The 18,951-nt window shown below is 41.1% G+C and overlaps 1 protein-coding gene across 9 annotated transcripts in view; it reads right to left on the minus strand.

The window, feature by feature from the left end:
- Positions 1–18,951, minus strand: part of ZMIZ1 (zinc finger MIZ-type containing 1) — a 338,783-nt gene that overhangs the window by 208,859 nt on the left and 110,973 nt on the right. For 8 of the 9 annotated variants that reach the window (XM_041473787.1, XM_041473762.1, XM_041473804.1 and 5 more), the window contains one exon: positions 11,091–11,171. The exons of the other annotated variant lie outside the window; for it this stretch is intronic. The gene's annotated coding sequence lies outside the window, so the exon portion shown is untranslated. The remainder of the gene's footprint in view (positions 1–11,090; positions 11,172–18,951) is intronic. 9 annotated transcript variants of the gene reach the window in all.

The raw sequence follows: 18,951 nt of genomic DNA on the forward strand, positions 1-18,951 counted from the left end.
GGAAAGTGAACCTGGTATCAGTTCAACTTTAAATAAACTTTGACTATACTTAAAAATACTTTGACTATGGCCATTAAAAGGAAAATTTTATTTTTGCCAGACCTATTATTGAGGTTCCCTACTGAGCAACATAATAAGTTGCTGGCTGATTACTTTATAGTGTAATTATTCAGAACTTATCATATACACAACACCTCATAAGATAATGTGGCTTGTCCTACAATCTTCTTATTTTCATGACCAGTCCTTACAAGAAGCTAGAGGCACAGATTGGTTTGGAGAGTTTCTGGATCAAAACAGTATCTGGCAATGCTGCAAACTGATAGCAATAAAAAAAAAGTCACAACAGATTCAATGTCCAAGGACATCCTCCAGATGTTTGCCTCCAGTGAGATGGAAGGAAAACAGGCTTTAGCTGTGTACCACCAGTGAGAGCAGCAGGATTATTTCAATTGAGAAAAGCAGATGTTGAATTATCTAAAACTTAGTGCAACAAGTGCTGCAGCATCAGCAAATACATGGGAAAAGCAGTACAACTGGAACAGTAACATAGGCATCAGGCCACTACGTACTTCTAGCATGCAAAAACTACAATACCTGGTATACAGTATGCATAACAAAGATCTCTCCTGTTCTCAACTTTATGGTATTGCTCACTGCTGCACCATGATAACTAGTACGTGTCCCCTACTTAGGAAAGAAAGCCCCAGAAAATGTCCGTGTTAATTCAACTAAATAGCTGGAATAAAGTTTCCTTCACAAGCTTATAGCCTTATGGCTTCACACACAGCTCCTCAAGACCAAAACTTACTTGTTGTGGCACATTAAAAGGAAAAATGTAACCGAAATCTACGTTTATCTACAAGCTCCCAGAGAGCTAGTATACAGATGTACATTTCTTGTACTTGCATATGTAATCAATATTTTACATTTTCTATTTTTACTGTAAAATGACAGCTCACAGGAGTAACTGCTAACTGCACAGATCACTAGAGACACACTCTGGGGAGTTCTTTGTCTATGGACATGTTTCAGGAAAGCCCATTGCCTTTAACTTGAAAAAGTACCCAGTAGAAATGGTTGGACAGAACTGCCTTCCTGATACATATTTTAAAACAAAAGCTGGTGACAATCAAAGCAAAATCAAGATCAAGGGAGAACAGTCCTCAAAATCTAAACTGAAACTTTACCCTCTGTGAGAGTAGCCTATATATATGAAAATAAAAGTTTAGTCTTTTCTAACAGAAAAAAAAAAAAAGGAAGCAGAAGGCATTGAAGTAATTTAAAATACAGTGAGTAATATTTGAAATATTTTTACATACATGAAAGTAGCAGGGATAGAAAACATGCCATTGTGGGTTAATCCAGTCATCCCTCTAAGTGGGTATTCTGTGCAGAAGACATTTATGTAGGCAGGGTGCACGAGCCCAGCTGCTGTCTGTAACTTACTGCCTGTACTCCCCAGCACCCACAGGCAGCAGGAGGAACATGAGCTTCCCTTCGTGTCAGTTCATGGAGCTGTTGGCCACAGCCGTGTTTAACCTGCTGATCTGCCTCCCCAGCCTCCTACGGCAGCAGCTCTGCCAGCTAAGGCAACTCTCCCATGGGCATAGCCAGCACTTCTCCACAAATACCCATCTTGCCATCACTGCCTAGTAAGATTTTATTGCTATCTTACATATGTTTTACAGGAAAGACCTGTAAAAATAATGTCCAGCTGTCCAGTATCCTCACCACTCCTTTTCAGCACTGCTCTGCAGCAACCAGGCACACTCCTTGCCCATGAGACTTTTCAAAGAATTTCCTGCCACATGGAGTGCAACAAGAAGAAAACAGGTATTACCCCATAACAAATTGGCCCATCTCCTAGATTAGAGAGAACCAAACTCTTCCAATAGGCAAACTGTTGTTGGGGTTCCCCCCTCAACCACTGGGAGCACAGAAAGATCACAGCCATGCACCCCATTCCTATGATGGACACTGTTATCTGAAAAGGTTATGAACCCCTGACCAACCAGCATGTTACCACTGCCATTTCCACCACTGGAAGACAAACACCATTTCAACTTCACTTGTTGTCAGTGATCCTTTCTTATCACTGTTTTTATTTTTAACAAATGTTCCCACCACCCCAAAAGCTGTAGTTTAAACAAAGTGAAGGAAAGATGATGGAAGACTGACGTGGTGAAATTTGCTATTAGACAGCTAGGCTACTTGTGTCACGATTATCTGTTTCTTGAAGAAAGAATGATCCAAAGCTACTATTTACATGTTTACACTAACCCAGCCCAGTTTATGTCTAATGGTGCACAGAATAACCATGTGAACTATCTAGCTAGTAGATCTGAATGGCAGCAACTTCTGCCAGAGGCAGCAATGAGCTGCTGAGAACACATGCTTTTCACAGCCTAATACTCTCCCTAAATTCAACCAGAGCTGTCTGAATGATGACTACCTTTGAAAAGAGGTATCAAAATCATTATGATGGCCCACACACATGACTTCAGAAGGAATTTCTAAAGCACAAAGGGGAGAGAAGCATTCATCTCCCTTAGTATATTCAACCACAAGAGTGCCCCTGCCTCTTAGTGTTAGGGACCTGCTCTGGAAACACCCACCTTGCAGCTCAGAGCTTTCCATCATTCTGGACACCTGCTGACACCTGACACAAAAGCTAAATACTTGAATTAGTGCTTATCTATCAGTTGCTGTGATTCATACAGAAAATCCCCCAACCCCCAGCACAGTGCTTTCTCAGCACTTGAGCTATCTGTATCTATCATTCCCCTTCCCTTCCCCTCAGTGTTTGTTGACTGTGCAAGCAGTGCACAGGTGATACACTGAGCTGAGACAGGGGAGGAACAACACGGGTGACCAAGGTGTCATTTCTTTTTTTAAAACCCCTAATCTACATATTTGGAGAGGCAAAGAAACAGAACATCCGATTCACCCTTGACATTCCACCAGATCACTTCAATCCTGTAAAATGCCCCCTAATGACCTGAATATAATACCATGGTGTTACAGTGTCACTTAAATACTGCAGGGTTCTTCCTCTGGCAGTGCAATCTGCAGACTTAATATGTAATGTAGAGGATTATACTGCCACTAAAATATTACTTAGTACTGATGAAATTACAAATTAATTCTGGGAGCTAAATCATTATTCAACTCTGCCTTTGCAGAGATACATTCCCTTGGTTGTTTTAATAACAGTGATTTTAGAACTAGAAGGTTGTTACTGTCTCCTCAAGGCTTGTTTAAAAGGAGAAGTGGCCTCTAAACTGTCAAGCAAGTTAATGCAGTGATGCATGGATGTTTGCAACTAAAAAAATAATTTGAGAAAAAAATGGGCTCAAATATTAAGAGAGCTCATAGCAATGTGGCTGACGAATAATTTTGTTATTTAACATTAAATTAAAAGATTAGCCCAGTTTTCTCTCTCTCTCTCTATATATATATATGTAGACACTCCCATGTTCCCATCCACCACAACCCTCCTCCAGAAGAAGATTTCATCATAATTGAGGGGACATATTCTTGATGAAGTAAATGACACAGCTGCTGGTAACTGATGAAACTGATCTTTGGCAGTTGAGGATGTGGCTTTCAAGTCATACTGAGCTTTAGCTTTTCAAACCTAAATAAACAAACTTGAACTTTACAGCTCTGGGTTTCTTCTTCCTGAATAATTCCTGTTACTAGTGAGTATCCTGTACTTTTAGGTAGCTACAGCACTTCAACACTAAGATGAGCCAATCCTTGACATTGCACTAGAGCCAGTGTACACAATAACTTGCTAACATACGAAGTAAGGGAACAGGAAAAACAGTGGATGGGCTAATCATAAAAGCAAGTTTCCATCCTCTGAATGTTTACCCACTTTCTAACATTGTGTTTAGATTAGTTTCTGTTTCTCAGTTAAAATACCAGGCTGCTCACTTCTACAATGAGGTTTCTTAAATCCGGGAAGCGTTCCCAAGCTGTACTGGAAAAAAACCCCAAACCAAAACCCCCACAAAAACAGTGGTAAATGAGGAACAACACAGGGCCAAACATACAGGCTGAAAACAACTTGTGGCAGTGAGTCTAAATTAGGTTAAAATCAAACTTTCTCCTCATTAAACTGTTACCTACTTCCTCATTTGTTAATGTTGTCGTTGTTTACACTTGCAGCCAGGCCAAAGATTTTCCCCTCCCTCCAAATATAATTTCCTGCTATTGACAGACATGTTCAAGTGCTGATGTGTGTATGTCTACATGGCATACTGCAGGCAGAGGCGAGTCTTCTTGGCCACCATCCAAGCCAGCTGTAAATGAGCCAGCTTCAAACTGGAAGCTGTGTAAGCACAATTAGCACAGCAGTAAGCCTGATCTAACACATCCTGCCAAGAGACCAAGCTTATTAGCTTGAGCCCAACACAACGCAAACGATGGATATGGGGCTTCTGCTTTCGCTCCACCCAGAACACGGGCAGCTGAAACACATCAAGTTCCTATCTGCCCACAAGACATGGTGTAAGTACATCTTCTCTTGGAGCACACCCTCTGCTGCAAGGACTATCTCCTCCGTCTGCATCAACTCCCAAAATACTCTGAGCGCTGTGAGCAGATGGAGGGAACAGGGGTCTCCAGGTGAGAACTTCGGAGGCAGTATAAGAAAAAAGGCACCAGGCAGGTGTTTAGGCACCAGGCACCAAAAAGGCCAAAGGGAAAGGTGAGGGAAAGGCAGGGCAAAGCACTGCAAGACTCTACCAACTGATACAGAGCACTCAATTTCTGGCTTCTGTCAGGTCCAGAACAATAATAACCAAAAACAATTACCATAGTATACATGCTAAATGGGCTCTGCACAGGTTCTCCTACCGACAAACAAAGAATTCGCTATTTCTGGACATTTGAACAGTCCAAAAGAGGAATGTGCTCAGAGAAGGAAATCTGTTATCAATCTGGGACCCAAGAAACCAACACTTCCCTGGTGCCATAGATTTTATTAAAGGAGTGGTGACAGTCTAGTGGTTGGCAGTAGTAGTCTGAGAAACTTATGAATTCAGAGCAAAATGAGACAAAAATCAAAGGGTAGCAATGAAAATCATCGGGGGAGGAAAATAAAAGGCGTATTTTAAGAAGAGTGCCTGAAGAGACTGGGAATGTTTACATTTAAAAGTGCAATAATAAAAGGGTCATTGCTAAACTATATTTAGCAGAAACCAACCTATACAAGTTAGTTAGCTTCTGTCCACCCAGTAAGAGAGCACATGGGCAAGCAGAAATTCCATTGAAGGCAACAAAGAAAATGCCTTATTAAACACCTTATTAAATTATATAATTATTTTGTTGCATTCTGTGTCAGACTGCTCTGTAGCAAACACTCAGGATCTTTGGAAGGTGGCACTCATGCCAGTTTTCTTTTTCCTCCCACTCTACTATAAAGGAGTATTTTTAGCTTTCAGTTTAAGCTTTCTGATGTATAGGACAGGTATAAGCAAGAGAGAAAAAGCAAGAGAGAAAAGGGACCCCACAAGGTGTGGCAAACACTCCTTGACACATTTAGATTCTGCAGATTAACTAGGTTTATTTTGACTTCTGAGATTTTTAGATTACATTGTGTATATGGAGGTTTTCCATGATTTGTTAGCTTAAAATATTTTCTTTGAAAAGGCTTATTTTTATCTGTGGTGAACACTACACATCCTCAGAAGAGTACAAGCAGTTTATATACTTGTCCCGGACCCTTGCCTGATCATCAGTTTGGGCTAAACACCTGCTGGAATTTCACACAGAATTTCTCACACTCTAGTAACACAGACCTCAGGCATATATATCTTCGTGATACAAGGCAGCATTTGAATCACTGATACCTGCTTCAAAGGAGTGATTTTCTTCCCTTTTTCCTATCCTTTCATAAACTTCTACAAACATGACCAAATCAAATTAATCACACCAGGTTAAGAGACATAGACAAAAGAAAAACTAACAGCTGAGATTACACTTGCACTGTTCTTTTGTCTTGAGAAGGAAATAATTTTCTCTCTCTTTTCCCACCTGAAGGCCTGAAAATAAAGCTATGCTCTCAGAAATATCAAGGCCTAATAAAATGTGTGAAAAACCAGTCATACCTTGAACTTACTAACTTCAAGAAGCTGAAATAGAGAAATGTAGTTAAATACTATTCGGTATGAGGCACTTAGAAATATACAACAGTATGATTACTGCAGGTTAATTTAACCTTATTTTGATTTTTCAGTAATTCAAAAATATATATATAATCGTCAACCACTGTTCAGACAGCAACAATTGTTCTGAAACAGGATCTCAATTTACACACACATCTAATATATCGAAAATATACAGTATACATACGCGCAGGATATAAAAGTCAAATAATCATTCAGTCCCTTTACTTACACATTTCCAGTGAAAAGATAAAAAATCTTGGCTTATAAATCAGCTGAATTAAAATACCCTAAAAGAACACATTTCTAATAGTCAGAAGAAAAGAGTGAGGAGATAAACACGATTAACGGGAAAAGGGAGGGTAGAGAAGTAAAATATTTGCCAGTTAGCTCTGAATACTTTTGTATTGAACAAAAATAAATACTCAATCTGCGTATTATTTCTTTTGGAAATACTTCTTTGCAAAGAGGAATGCAAGTCAGCATCCTTTATAAGGCCATAAGAATCTTGTACATACCACCAACCATAAAGTAGGTCTAGTACAGAATACAGCAATCTCCCATGCAGTAACATGATAAACAGAATCCTTGAATACTGATTTGGTCTCCCTTCAAAGCAAAACTTACTTAAAAAAACCCAAAAACAATAAAAAAAGAAAAGAATCAGAAGCCATCTGCAAAGGAAGTATCTCAGACTAAAAGACCTGTCTACACTCACTATGTGTACATTGCTTTTTGTTTAGACAAAGTAAAACCAGGAGAGAATGCAATGTGTCTGCAGAAGGTTCTATTTTTAACTAATACTGTCCTGCCAGTATCAATTCATCCAGATAGAAAATCCTTCATTAAAAATATAATTTACTTTGGTTGCTTTCCACTATGTTGAAGTGACATCTTTCCCAAACACTGTCAAAGGCCATTATGAACACAGAGCATTTGAGAACAAGTTTCAACCATGACATCCATTGGCCTGCCTTAACAAAAGTTTCCTTAGGAAGGCTTGGGAATCCTTAGATGGGAAGGGGCAAAGCCAAAGGGCATGAAAAATATTATTCAGATATATACAGTATCATTACAAAATTATAAAAAATCTTTGCACTGTCTCATACAGGCAAAGTGACAAACCAGTAAAATATCCTAAGGAATGAGACAGAACTTTGGAACTTTCCACCTGAAACTTGGGGTGCTACAGCATTTTACTAAAAAGTACAACACTGAAGACAACTCAAGCAAGAAGTTCCCAACATTTTACTCAGCTACACTTATTTTTGTGTTGACCTGGGGAAAAAACCCACATATACAAGCAGATAAGCTCAAATTAAAACACAGCTTACCTTTGGAGTCATGGCTTACTTTTAAAAAAGATGACTTATATTTACCAGAACATTTATATTTAAGCCAGTATTTTAAACTATGTTTTTTCTTATAAATTACAGTACAAGAGTTTCAGAGCAACTTCTTAACTTCATCCCATTCCCTTCTCAATCAACTGCTCTAGCTAGAGACCAGTAGAATAGGAGTGTGACAGACAGTGGGACAATCCGTGTCAATCGGACATCACAAAATTTATGGAAACAAAACGTAGGATGCAGTTTATTAACGTAAATGATTCTAGAATTCACACATTTCAACACTAGGAGAATGTGATTCAATAATTAGTCGCACTTAAAGAGAGAATTAAGAAAGTTCAGTAGGGGACAGGAGAAAGGAGTGAAGAAGCCCTGTCAAAGTGCAGAATTCAAGCCCTTGATCAATTCCAAATCTACCCATGCTCCTCCTCAGAGTGCCAGTTTGGGGCCTGAAGTTGGGAAAAAACCAACTCTACTGCTTCATACTTAAAAGGGAAGCTCAAAGACAAACTGTGCTGCCTTTTTGTAACTTCTGATGCAAGAAATAGTCTGATTCAGCAACAAGCCCGTCCTGATATGGTTACACACCTCCCACTGACCGTGTCCTGAGCAGCCTCATGGAATGCCCAGGCTCATTGCTGGGGGATTTTTCACAAAGGCAATCTGGAACAAGCAGTTCCTATCTCTGGCTGCTTGTTACCAGCTCCTGCACTGCCTTCACCCCACCCCTCCTGGGACAGCTTCATGGTGCTGCAGAGGAACTTGGTTAAGCTAAAAATAGTCCATTCATCCTCCCTCTCCCTCCCCATTTTTGCCAGGTTATTTTTAAAACAGATACATTCTCTGCTCTTGTTCAACAGGCAGCTTGGCTGGCAGGGGAAGGGAGGAGGCGAAGATGCAGCTCTGCTAGGCCAGGCTGTAAGAGGGACTGCAGAGTTCCCTCAGCCCACTTTGCCACTAAGATGTAACATATCCACGGCATTACAGACACACAGAGGTCCTCATAATCCCAGTTTAAACTGGTGTTCGCAAAGTCTGAAAAGGAGCACGTACTATTCCTACAGTTAGATGGAAGAGGTTTGCATAATCTTAGCCCTCATATCCCAGGAGCCAGAACTAATTCTGTGCTTTTCTGATTTGACTTGGGGATTCTATGCCACCACAGCAGGACTTAGGAAATGGCTCTTCTCTGTAACCTTGTCTGAGTGCTCATCTTTTGTTTGCATTACTCTGCCTTGCAAGATGACAGCTATCAAGTCAGATTACTGAATACCACTCACAGTGACACATGCCAAAAGTAAACCATTAAGATCATCTAAATAAGAGCCAGGATTAATACGTAGGTTGCCAGATATTACATCTAGTAAGAAATCATTCTAGACAAGTTCAGCAATTAAAAAAATTATCAAATATTTTAACTTGGCTGTTAAAATTCACTGGACTAATCAAATAAAAAACTCTTTCTGAATTCCTAAAAGAGCCCAGCATTTGAAGTGCAAAGAATTTAGGCTGTCAGGAAAAAAAAAAAAAAAAAAGGGGGGGGGAGGGGGAATAGAGCAATTTTTTTAAAATCCTCCTAACCCCCACTGTTTTTTTCTGTGTGTTTATGAAGCCTCCGGAAATACCATGGCAAACATTCCAGCTCTACAGCAGTGGGGTCACATGACCCAAAGGCACAGCAAGGAACTTCTTTCCCAAGTTTCCTTACGGTACAAAAAAGTGATTTTTATTTTGTTTTTGAAAATGAGGATCTAAGTCTAGGGAAATCTCCAGGAAATTTTCAAGAGTACAGTTTTAAAAACAGTGTGTCTTGATGTGGTGGGGTTTGGTGTTGTCTTTCCTTTTGTTATTTATTTGCTGCACTTATATGCCTCCTGCACATACTATTTTTATTATCTAAGACAAGCATCTTAGACCTCTATTCAGAGACCATTAAATACAGTATACCATTTAAGTCACCTCTAAAAACTACTTGTACTGTTCTCTCAATCTTCTATTAGAGTTAAAATCAGTACTGTTGTATTTCTTAACACAGCCATGATCTTCTCCTGGCAAAAATTATGGCACTTAAAATCTCTCCCTCTTCTTGTCTTTCAGGATTATTTCAGCTAGCACTATCAATGAAAGGATTTATGCAAACTAGCTTTGCTAAACATTATGGAAAAAAAAAACAAACTAAAATCTGAATCACAACCTTGCATTTTTACAAACAATCACGTGTACATACTTGGAAGTAACTGAAATGGAGGAGTATTGATGAATCATAATGTAATAGGCGAGTATCAGAAATTTGTGGTTATCTGAAAACAGCACAGAAGAAAGCATTGGGAAGGAAAGCAGGCCTGCAGTACAAATGCACAGCAAATGGCAGGCACTCACCACTAACCTGCTTTGTAACCATGTCAGAAATGCTTCTAATTATCAGAGGTAAAAGAGGGATGGCATTTCTGCTGGAAGCAAGTTTTACACTTTAGTCTTTCCTCTCCCTTCTTTTTTCAGCCTATAAATATTAGTCTTACACATTTTTCTCCCATACAGCTCTTGAAAAGGTTGAGTTTTTCAGGGCTGAGAGCAGATAGAAATGTTCATCAAGAAATGCCTTGAGGTCAACTGTCTGTAACTCATCAAAGTGCAGCACTGAAAATATGGATGGTGGATTATATGAGCATGGTAAAGCAGATTTAAAAAAATAAACCTATGTTCTGATGATCAGTAACATTTTTTCTGTTTGGAAATAGGTTCAGTTATGCACTCCCAGTGGTTATGGTCACAGGGTACTGACTTCCCCCTAATTTCAGGTGCATTCAAAACAACTACAGATGCATGGAAGTGGCTTTATTGCTATTTCCCAATATATGGAAATCCCACTGGAATATGACAAGGATCAAAAATGGAGAAGCCCCACACAGCAGTGTAAGGAGAGGCAGCTGGTCCACAAGAAAATTATGATGTAGGTCAAATTCTTGAGAAGCACTGACCTACACTGAAAATAAGGCAGAAATAAGCTTACCTTTATAAAGTACTTAAAATATCTAAAAACACTCCACAAGCAAAGGAAAAGCAGTAACAGAATAAATCTGCAAAGATTATTTTTCTTAAGTGAAGAAGGAAACAGATACCCTAGAGTGCTCACTCTGTGCTTTTAAAAAAATTCTGTACAACAGCTAGACATAAGATATTGAACATATTACTGAAACTACTGTTCACTTCTACAGGGATTTCTGCTTAGTTTATTATAAATGCACATTTATTGGCAGCAAGTAGAACATATTATTGCTCTGTTTTATAGCTCGAATGGCGCACGCAAAGAGTAATTTGTTTGTATTCCGTATCAGGATCAATACTGTACCGGGGATAGCCTGAGGAATGTTTATGCTGAGAGCTTTGCTTGCAGGGTTTTGTTGTTGCAATCAATTGACCAAACAGGGCTGCTTCTTAAAACAACAAATAAACTATGACAGTGACCAGATCAGCCATTCAAGCATCAAACACAACACAGTGTCTGGAAAAAGAATGAAGGCCCACAAGTGTTTTTACTGCTTGATGATACACACAGCTTTCCTACCTGAATATTTCCCACCGGCCTTTCTTCCTCAGTAGCTGGGGACCGTTTCCTCAACGCCCTCACATAACAAGATCCATTTTCCTGCAATAAAAATACAGACACATCATGCTTCCATTCTCCTGCAGAAGACAGCAGCATTTGAATCAGCTCAGTGAAAAGACCTGAAATTAAGAGCATTTAGGAGTCCAACAACCAAGCCAGGAGGACCAGATCTGAAGCTGAGTTGGGGTTCTAGCCCAGCTTTTGCCACCCCCAAACTTTTGAGACTCACTCAGCAGTTTAAGTATTACAGGTTTTCATGCCTGTAACAATGAAATAAGGAAAAGATGAGAATTCTGTTGAGGTTTATATAAAAATTTCCTGAGCCAAATGGTAATTTTTTCTTCAGTTAAAGGTCATGCTGAAGTCTCTTTCATTCTCTTTATATAGGGTACTCACTGACTATTGTGAGCTAAGTGCCATTAAAAAAGATAAACCAACCCCCAAACACTACTTAAGAAAATACACTGAAATACCTCAGAACCACCATCCTCTCTGTAGCAAAACAAAACAAGTTTATGGATTACAGTGGCACAGCACTGCAACTTCTAGGAAATGTTTTTTTAATTATAAAGAAAGATTGCAAAGGGAGACAGGGGAACATTTACGGGTAGTCCGTATTTTGTTACATGCTGTTTCAGCAGGCAGACAAGGTGTCCTTACAGCATAATACTACCAAGCTCCAAATCTCAGCAAATATTGAGAAAAGTAACACAGTGACTACATTTTGCCTCTCTTTTGACTGACTTCCAAATAACTTCTGTACAAAAAAAAATTCCATTAAACATGAAAAAGCACATACTACTGAAAAAGAAAAAAACCCAAACAGACAAAAATAAAACCAAAAAAACAAAAACAAAACAAAACCAAACCCAACCAAAAAACAATAAAGCAAACCCCACACAATTTGCAACCAGTCCAGGTTCTTCCCCAGCGACCAGCTGTGGGAGCAGACACTTTCATAACAACTCAAATTATGCAAAAGTCACAGGTGACTTTAAAAAAATGCAGAAGAAAAGCCTCAAGTTATTACAAATAACTTGTTAGTTGCATTCAATGTTTGTTCTGCAGCCATATTTATCCTTTTCACTGGTAGCTGACCAAGAATAAAAACACGACTGAAAACCATCTTAGAAACAGTCATCCCACCCTAACACACACAGTGTCACCACCGGACTGTCTGCTTCATACAGGGACGCTGCTGGTTTTCTTATCTCACAAAGGGCAATTTTAGAGAAGTTACATATTGACAAGCACCCTGGGTGAATGTTTGGCTTTAAGGCCTCATTGAACTGTGAATGTTTTCATCCAGAACAGGTTTATTCTCTTCCAGAAGTTTTCCCCAGTGCTTTTCTTCTGCTTATACAGGGCAAGAAAAACATGTTAATTGATTCAAATTTAGTATGTGTTAACATGACTTTCTCATCTAATGTAAACTGGTCTTTAATAAAGTTGCAATTAGTTATTTTAGTTTGTTTCTCCAAAGAAAAAACCTTTTTTTCCTACCTGCCCCAAGACCTGGGTACCATTCCAGATGTAACTGGATTGAACTTTTGTCAGATCAGGCTATAGCACTTACCTAGACACTTGAATTTTGCCTCTCACTCCTCTCTCCTAGACTCTTACTTTCAACACTGCATTTGTGCAGCTGCATGGTTAGGCAGAACGAGGCAACTAATTTCCTTTAGCATGTTGTCTCACAAACAGCTCTGCCAACACAACACAGGGAGCAGGTCCAAGACAGGAGTGACCAGCCATCATGGCAGAGGGTAGAAATAAAGCCAGCTTGAACTGCACTGCTGCAGCACACAAACCCAAAGCTTTGCTCCCCTCCTCTGTGCTTTATTCTGCCCATCTGTAAAACCGGCATCACAATTCCTACTTTGTTTTATAAAGCACCTCTTAAAATGAAAGAGCTATCCATTAACATTTCTGTGAATTCACATTACCGACCACCCAGCCCTTTCATAAACCAGGTCCAAGCTGATTCTAAGGACACTGGCACTGTCCCCACCGGCATCTGCTCCCTGGTTTCCCTGCACACCCTGCTCAGGGGTTGTACAATGTCCCCCCCACCACTCCATGCCCCCACACCAGCCCCAGCTCTGCCAACACACTTCACAGGGTCCTGCTGAGAACCGCAATCAGCTTCTAAAAATAAAATTAGCTTCTTAAAGCCTGCTCCCTTCTCTCATCCTGTTTCTAGAAAGATCACTAGAAAAACAGTCTCACTGGCAAAGTTCAGGGGTAGCGGGCTACACCTGAAAAAGCGAATAGATGGTAGAGAAGTGTCAACGGGAATGCCCTTACACCTGGCTTGTCTCAGCCACCCTTTCCAGGTGTGTTCTAAGCCCTGCTGCGGCACAATAACTCGATGGTGCACAATTCCCAACCTTTCCCACATCCACACCTGGGGCACGGCCCGTTCCGCAGCTGCAGGAGCGGACTCTGGGAAGCACCGAGTCCTTTCCGCAAACAGCCGCCCGTGCCGTGCGGGGTGGGAGCGAGGGAAGGAGGGGAAGCAGCAGCGCTCCAGCCGGGAGGGCTTCCTGCTCTTCCAGATCCAGCAGGGGGAGCACAAAAACGCACAGGTTTTTTAGCCAGAAATGATTTTTTGGCTACGAACCGCTGGATCGCAACGCTGGACACTGTGCGTTAGGCTGCTCCTACAGTAATGTGTATGTGGTGCGTGACAAGTGCACCACGGACAGAACTCCTGCTCCGAGCAGATCACACCGCAAAAATCAACTCTGTGGAGGAGCCCACTGGACAGGCCAGGAAGGCTGCAGGAGCCAGGGGCAGGAAGAAGAGCCTACACAGCAGGGCTGCCAACGCCAGCAATTTTATCGCGTCCCCTGCAGCACTAGGAATTTTTTCCTAAAGCCAGCTCTCCGAAGTCTCATCATCACATAAAAATTTCAGCATTCAGCTCTTTGTTTGGTTTTTTTAAAGGGATATATTTATCTCTAGGCTTCCAAAGTTCAAAACAAAAGCTGTAAAAATAAACCCCAAAGATTTAAAAAACAGCAAAAGCGATAAAAGAATCCCCCAAATCTGTTGTCTGTACATCATGAGCAAGAGAATCTCAACTCGGGGAATTTCATGTAATTTTACTTTATTTATTGGCAATTAACAACAAACTGTTAATTACTGCTTCAGAAATTGAGGAGGAGGAAAAAAAGGAGACTAAGCAGTTCAGCAACCACTGAGGGGAACTCTTCCTGTGGCTTCCCAAGGGTCAGCTTCACCCGAACACCTTCCCTCGCCCAGCTCCCCTGGCCTGTGCCATGCCTGACCCTCAGCCCTGCCCTTGCCTCTAGCACGGACAGCCGCGGTGTGTCTGCAGCGCCTTCTCTGTCTGCTCCTCCTCGCTTCTCACTTGTCCTTAGGCTACTCCTTGCTTCTTCGTTCCATTTCCCCTGTCCCAGCCTTCCCCAGGGATGCCCTTGCTTTGGGTGGCCACAGCCCTGAAGGATGACCCTCACGGCGCTCTGGGGACAGACACAATCCCCCAGGGACGCTCCTGAAGGGCAGCCCAGGCAATGCCCCACCCCCACAGCCCCTGCTCCTAAACCCACCAATTTTGGCCCAATATACTACATAGTTTCAACATCTTTTCTTTTAACATGGTGCTCTGTTTCTTAGTGATTTTGCTAAAATTAATGGCAGCGGTCTATATATATTGAAGGGAAACACCCAGAGCAACCTGTGCATTAAAAGACTTCAAATTAAAGCATATAAAAATACTGTAAGGCTGAACTGGAGGAAATCCAACAGGGAAGTAACAAGGAGTTCATCTTTAAACCTCCTAATCTCAGCTGTATCACTGCAATGGACTTAGGTCAAGCACAAATAACTTTCCCTGCTTTCTCATCATATGCTGGTTCCAGCTGGTGGCCACCAGATTTTAGAGACAAGTTTGTAACAGATCTCTCTGGACCATCACAGATAGTCCTGGAACCCTGCTTCTTGTCCTCAGCCTTACTCTCTGCAGAAAGCAAGAGCGACCCCAGGGTATCTCACTGTCTATACCTCAGCACTTAGCCTGTGCTGGACTTAAATAAGTGTAATTAAATCAATCTCTAAAAGTAACCGAGAGTAAACCCTTCTGTTTCTATACACAAAATATCACTTGGACTCCACAAACCCAACAAAAATGAAGAGATTGCAAATAGAAAATACCCAAACAAATTCTTGAAAAACAAAAATACTGCTAGGAAAGACAGTTAAAGAATGTTGCACAATCTTCCTGTGGAAATGCATAAGGCAGGTGTATTTTAGGGTATTTTCCTACTTTCACAAATTATTTTGAAGTTCCAGCATTATTCTCCTTGAACTCTATAATATGTTCAAACTCAAAATTCCTGTAAAACCACAGCATGTCAGCAATCCCAACTTCTCATTTATCCACAGCTGTAACTGGGTCATAAGTGAAGAACACGAAGTGCTGCTCTTCCTAAATAAGCTTACTGGTCAGCAAGCGTACTTCTGCTATGCAAAAACATTAACAAACTTACAGAGAGTTGAACTATTATATGCCATCCTTATTAGGTATCATAGCCCTCTCTCAGGACTTTTTAGAAACTTGGGCTTTCTTGAAATTCAAAAGCAACTCAAAATCAACAGTGAGTGTATGTCTGATGAGCATTAGATACCATCCATACTGACAAAGAAATAGCCTGCTAATTTAATAAGACAAAATAAATAACTGTTGTTAAACGAAGTAATGCAAAATAGGTGAGGGTTTTGGAGAGGAAAGATGAGAGACAGACTAATGTCCATGCAGGTTGGTGTGTTCCTTCCTGGGCAGAGACAGAACAAGGGAGGAAAGTAAAGCTGGGAATATCTGTGTGGAGGGAAGCAGGACTGCTGCTTCAGACACTTTCAACTTTGCCTACACCTAGACTGGGTCCTCAGTAATCCTTATTAAAACAAGAACCAAAAAACACACAAATACATCACACCAAAATGCAGCAGCCACATGGCTGTAAAACACATTTATCTGATGGAAGAGACAGGATGCACACTCCTTCCAAACACAAGTAGCAGAAAACCACAGAAAGGGCCAGGCTGCACTGGAACCTGCCACCTGCCTCACCTGGCAGCACCTAACACATCCTCCTCCCTGCCCCAGGGAGCCCTGGAGCCAGCCTCCTGCCTTCACCGCAGCAGGGCTCCTCGTGCCCGGCAGAGTCCCAGGAGAAGCCTGGGCCAGCACTCCTGCACTACCCCATTTCCTCGACATGTTTTGTTCCCAAAATAGAAGAAGCAGGTTCTCACAGAGGGCTGCCGCATTGAACAGCGCAGCCACTCAGACACAGTCAAACCGGTGGCTCCTGTATCACACCATTACTACAACCAGTCCTCCAGGGACATTTCTCAAGCTCACCCTGCTAGGCAGAATGCTACCAGGGTACAGCAAAGAAAGAATCACAGCAATAAGTACGTAAATTTTGCTTGTGTTTTTTCCCCATCTTCTTTCTCACCAGTGTGTAGAAGCCAAAGTTTTAGTCATAATTTTCTCTATTTTTCCCAGTTTAAAAAACAAAAAACTACCTTGAGTTTTTTCTCTGCATAAACAGAAAGAAAGCCTTCTCAAACCAGAGTTTCACATTATTTTAAAAAAACCAAAAAACTGAAGGACACATTTTCTCAGCTGCAGAAAGCCATAAATTTACCATTTCCTTAATTTGAGATGGAAAGGAAAGGTCCAGGTTGTTGTCATACCTATGCATTTAAGGCTTAACAGAAGCCGTCTACAGAATCATGATCTCCAGTTTAGAACAACAAAATCCTTTTTGTCTCCCAAGTTGTTCTCCAAAAATCCAATTACTGAAAGAACCACTTTTCCAATCCCGCTCTCTTCTTAAGGCTGCATCTAAGATGGGTCCAGTGCACCTAAAAACATGGGCATGAGTAGGCAAAGATTGTCTCGCTCCCAGCCTCACACCCCAGATGAGGGGCTGCACATGAGTCAATAGAGTAGATCAGGAATTTAAGCAGGAACAGGGAAATAAGACCAGGAGGACTGGCATTTCAGCATATCTTTGTGAAGCAATAATCTGATGGAGGTGGCTTTGGCCCAAGCTGAAATAAGAAAGATTTGGTGTGGCTGCTCTGTGCGAGGCAGTGCAGGCAGCTCCTCCTCCAGTGCCTGCTCCAGCCCAGCAGCACCCAGGCAGCTACAGTCAGTCAGCCTGGGGCTGAAGGGCCCAAACCAGCCGAGGCTGGCACTTCGCTCCCATTTCCCAAGTGACCGCGGCAGTCCTGGCTCCTCCCCGGGCCACAGCGGGCAGCAGCACATTAGACTGCATCTGTTTGTAGCAGAGGACTGAGCTGCCAACTCACAGGCATAGGATACCAAGCACTATTAATCTTGGCTTAAACTGAACCATTGTTCTGGAGATTGGACATCTCTTGTAAAATCCCATTATTAGAGACCATTTGCCATCTATTTCTGTAGAAACTTTTTTAGTGTGCTTTGTTCTATTTTAGAAAAAATTTCCCCCTTCCCTTTTCCTTAAGTCCTATTGTACTTACAGAGCCTTAAACAATAATCCACTCAAGCACAACCATGGAAGTGGCTTGAAGGAACAAAAGCTGCTTCTGGCATAGCCAGTGCATCTGACTCTCCCTGCATACAGCTGCCTGTATAGCCTCTGCAGATTTGCAGAGCACCAGCAGCTACTGATTTCCCTTTGCTCCTCCTGTGTGTTGGATACAAAATAAACAGTAAACATGAGAAGTCTACTCAAATTATACTTGCAGCATCAGCTAAGAGTGCAGGTGAGTCACCAGCAAGTTCTGCAGACTATCTTGCTAAAGGAATAGGGAGAAGACTGACCTTAAAAGAAAGCAGTAGGCATGAGTAAGACAAATTTAAAAAAAAAAAAAAAATCTAACTCCAGGGAGACAAGGCAGTGGAAGCAAAGTGTCTCAGGCTCCGTTAAAGAAGATTATTGCCACATCTAGCAGTTAGTACCCACCCAAGTAGAGTGCCATCAACCTAATTCTCAAACGAGACTAGCAGAACAGCAAGACAGGATTAGACATGCTTGTTTTTAACCATTCTTTGCTCTCTCTGGTGTATTACTATCAGCACAGCATTGGCATCAAAATTACTACCCTTCAAAATGTGCAGAGCACATTTTTTAATTTTACATGTAGCAGTTATGTCATCTGGGGTTATTTATTTTTTAATATAAAGTGGTATAACATACTTAATCTGTTTTGAGAAAAGAACAAATTGATTTAGTGAGCAGTTCAAGGCTCTCCCTGGAGACACTCAACCACACTCAGAAATCTGGATATAAGTTGAGACTTCGCTAAAGTAATTTTTAATTGTAGGTCATAAGAAATGTCAAGATATAAACCACCGAGGAATACTAAAAATTAAGCCATCATCTCTGAGAGTAACAAATGTCTTATATTTGGCAGTAGAATAATTTCTAAATCTTCACAGCATTTCTACTTAAGGACAGTAGCAGAGCCAAGGGCTTAGAACTACACACAACATGTGTGCATTAGTTTTGCTGGGGTGGGGGGGGAACCCAAAACCTGCATAAAGCGGAAAAATACTGGAGGGAAGAAAACTTACACCACCGTCAATAAAAATGTAGTGGTTTATCTTTTTCACTTTGTTTCACTCCATCTTGTGACACTAATCTTTCGTTAATAAACAAGTTTTGGTCTGTTTTGGTCTGAAAATGTTCCTCCCTATGCAGTATAGAACAGAGCTGTGTATACAGCAACACGTATGTGCGAAAATAGAGCACCAAACTGAGGAAAGCTGGTTTTTAAGAAAACTTTCAAAAACAAACAA

This window comes from Pyrgilauda ruficollis, unplaced genomic scaffold (genome assembly GCF_017590135.1).
Source record: "Pyrgilauda ruficollis isolate IOZ18807 unplaced genomic scaffold, ASM1759013v1 scaffold11, whole genome shotgun sequence".
Taxonomy (NCBI): domain Eukaryota; kingdom Metazoa; phylum Chordata; class Aves; order Passeriformes; family Passeridae; genus Pyrgilauda; species Pyrgilauda ruficollis.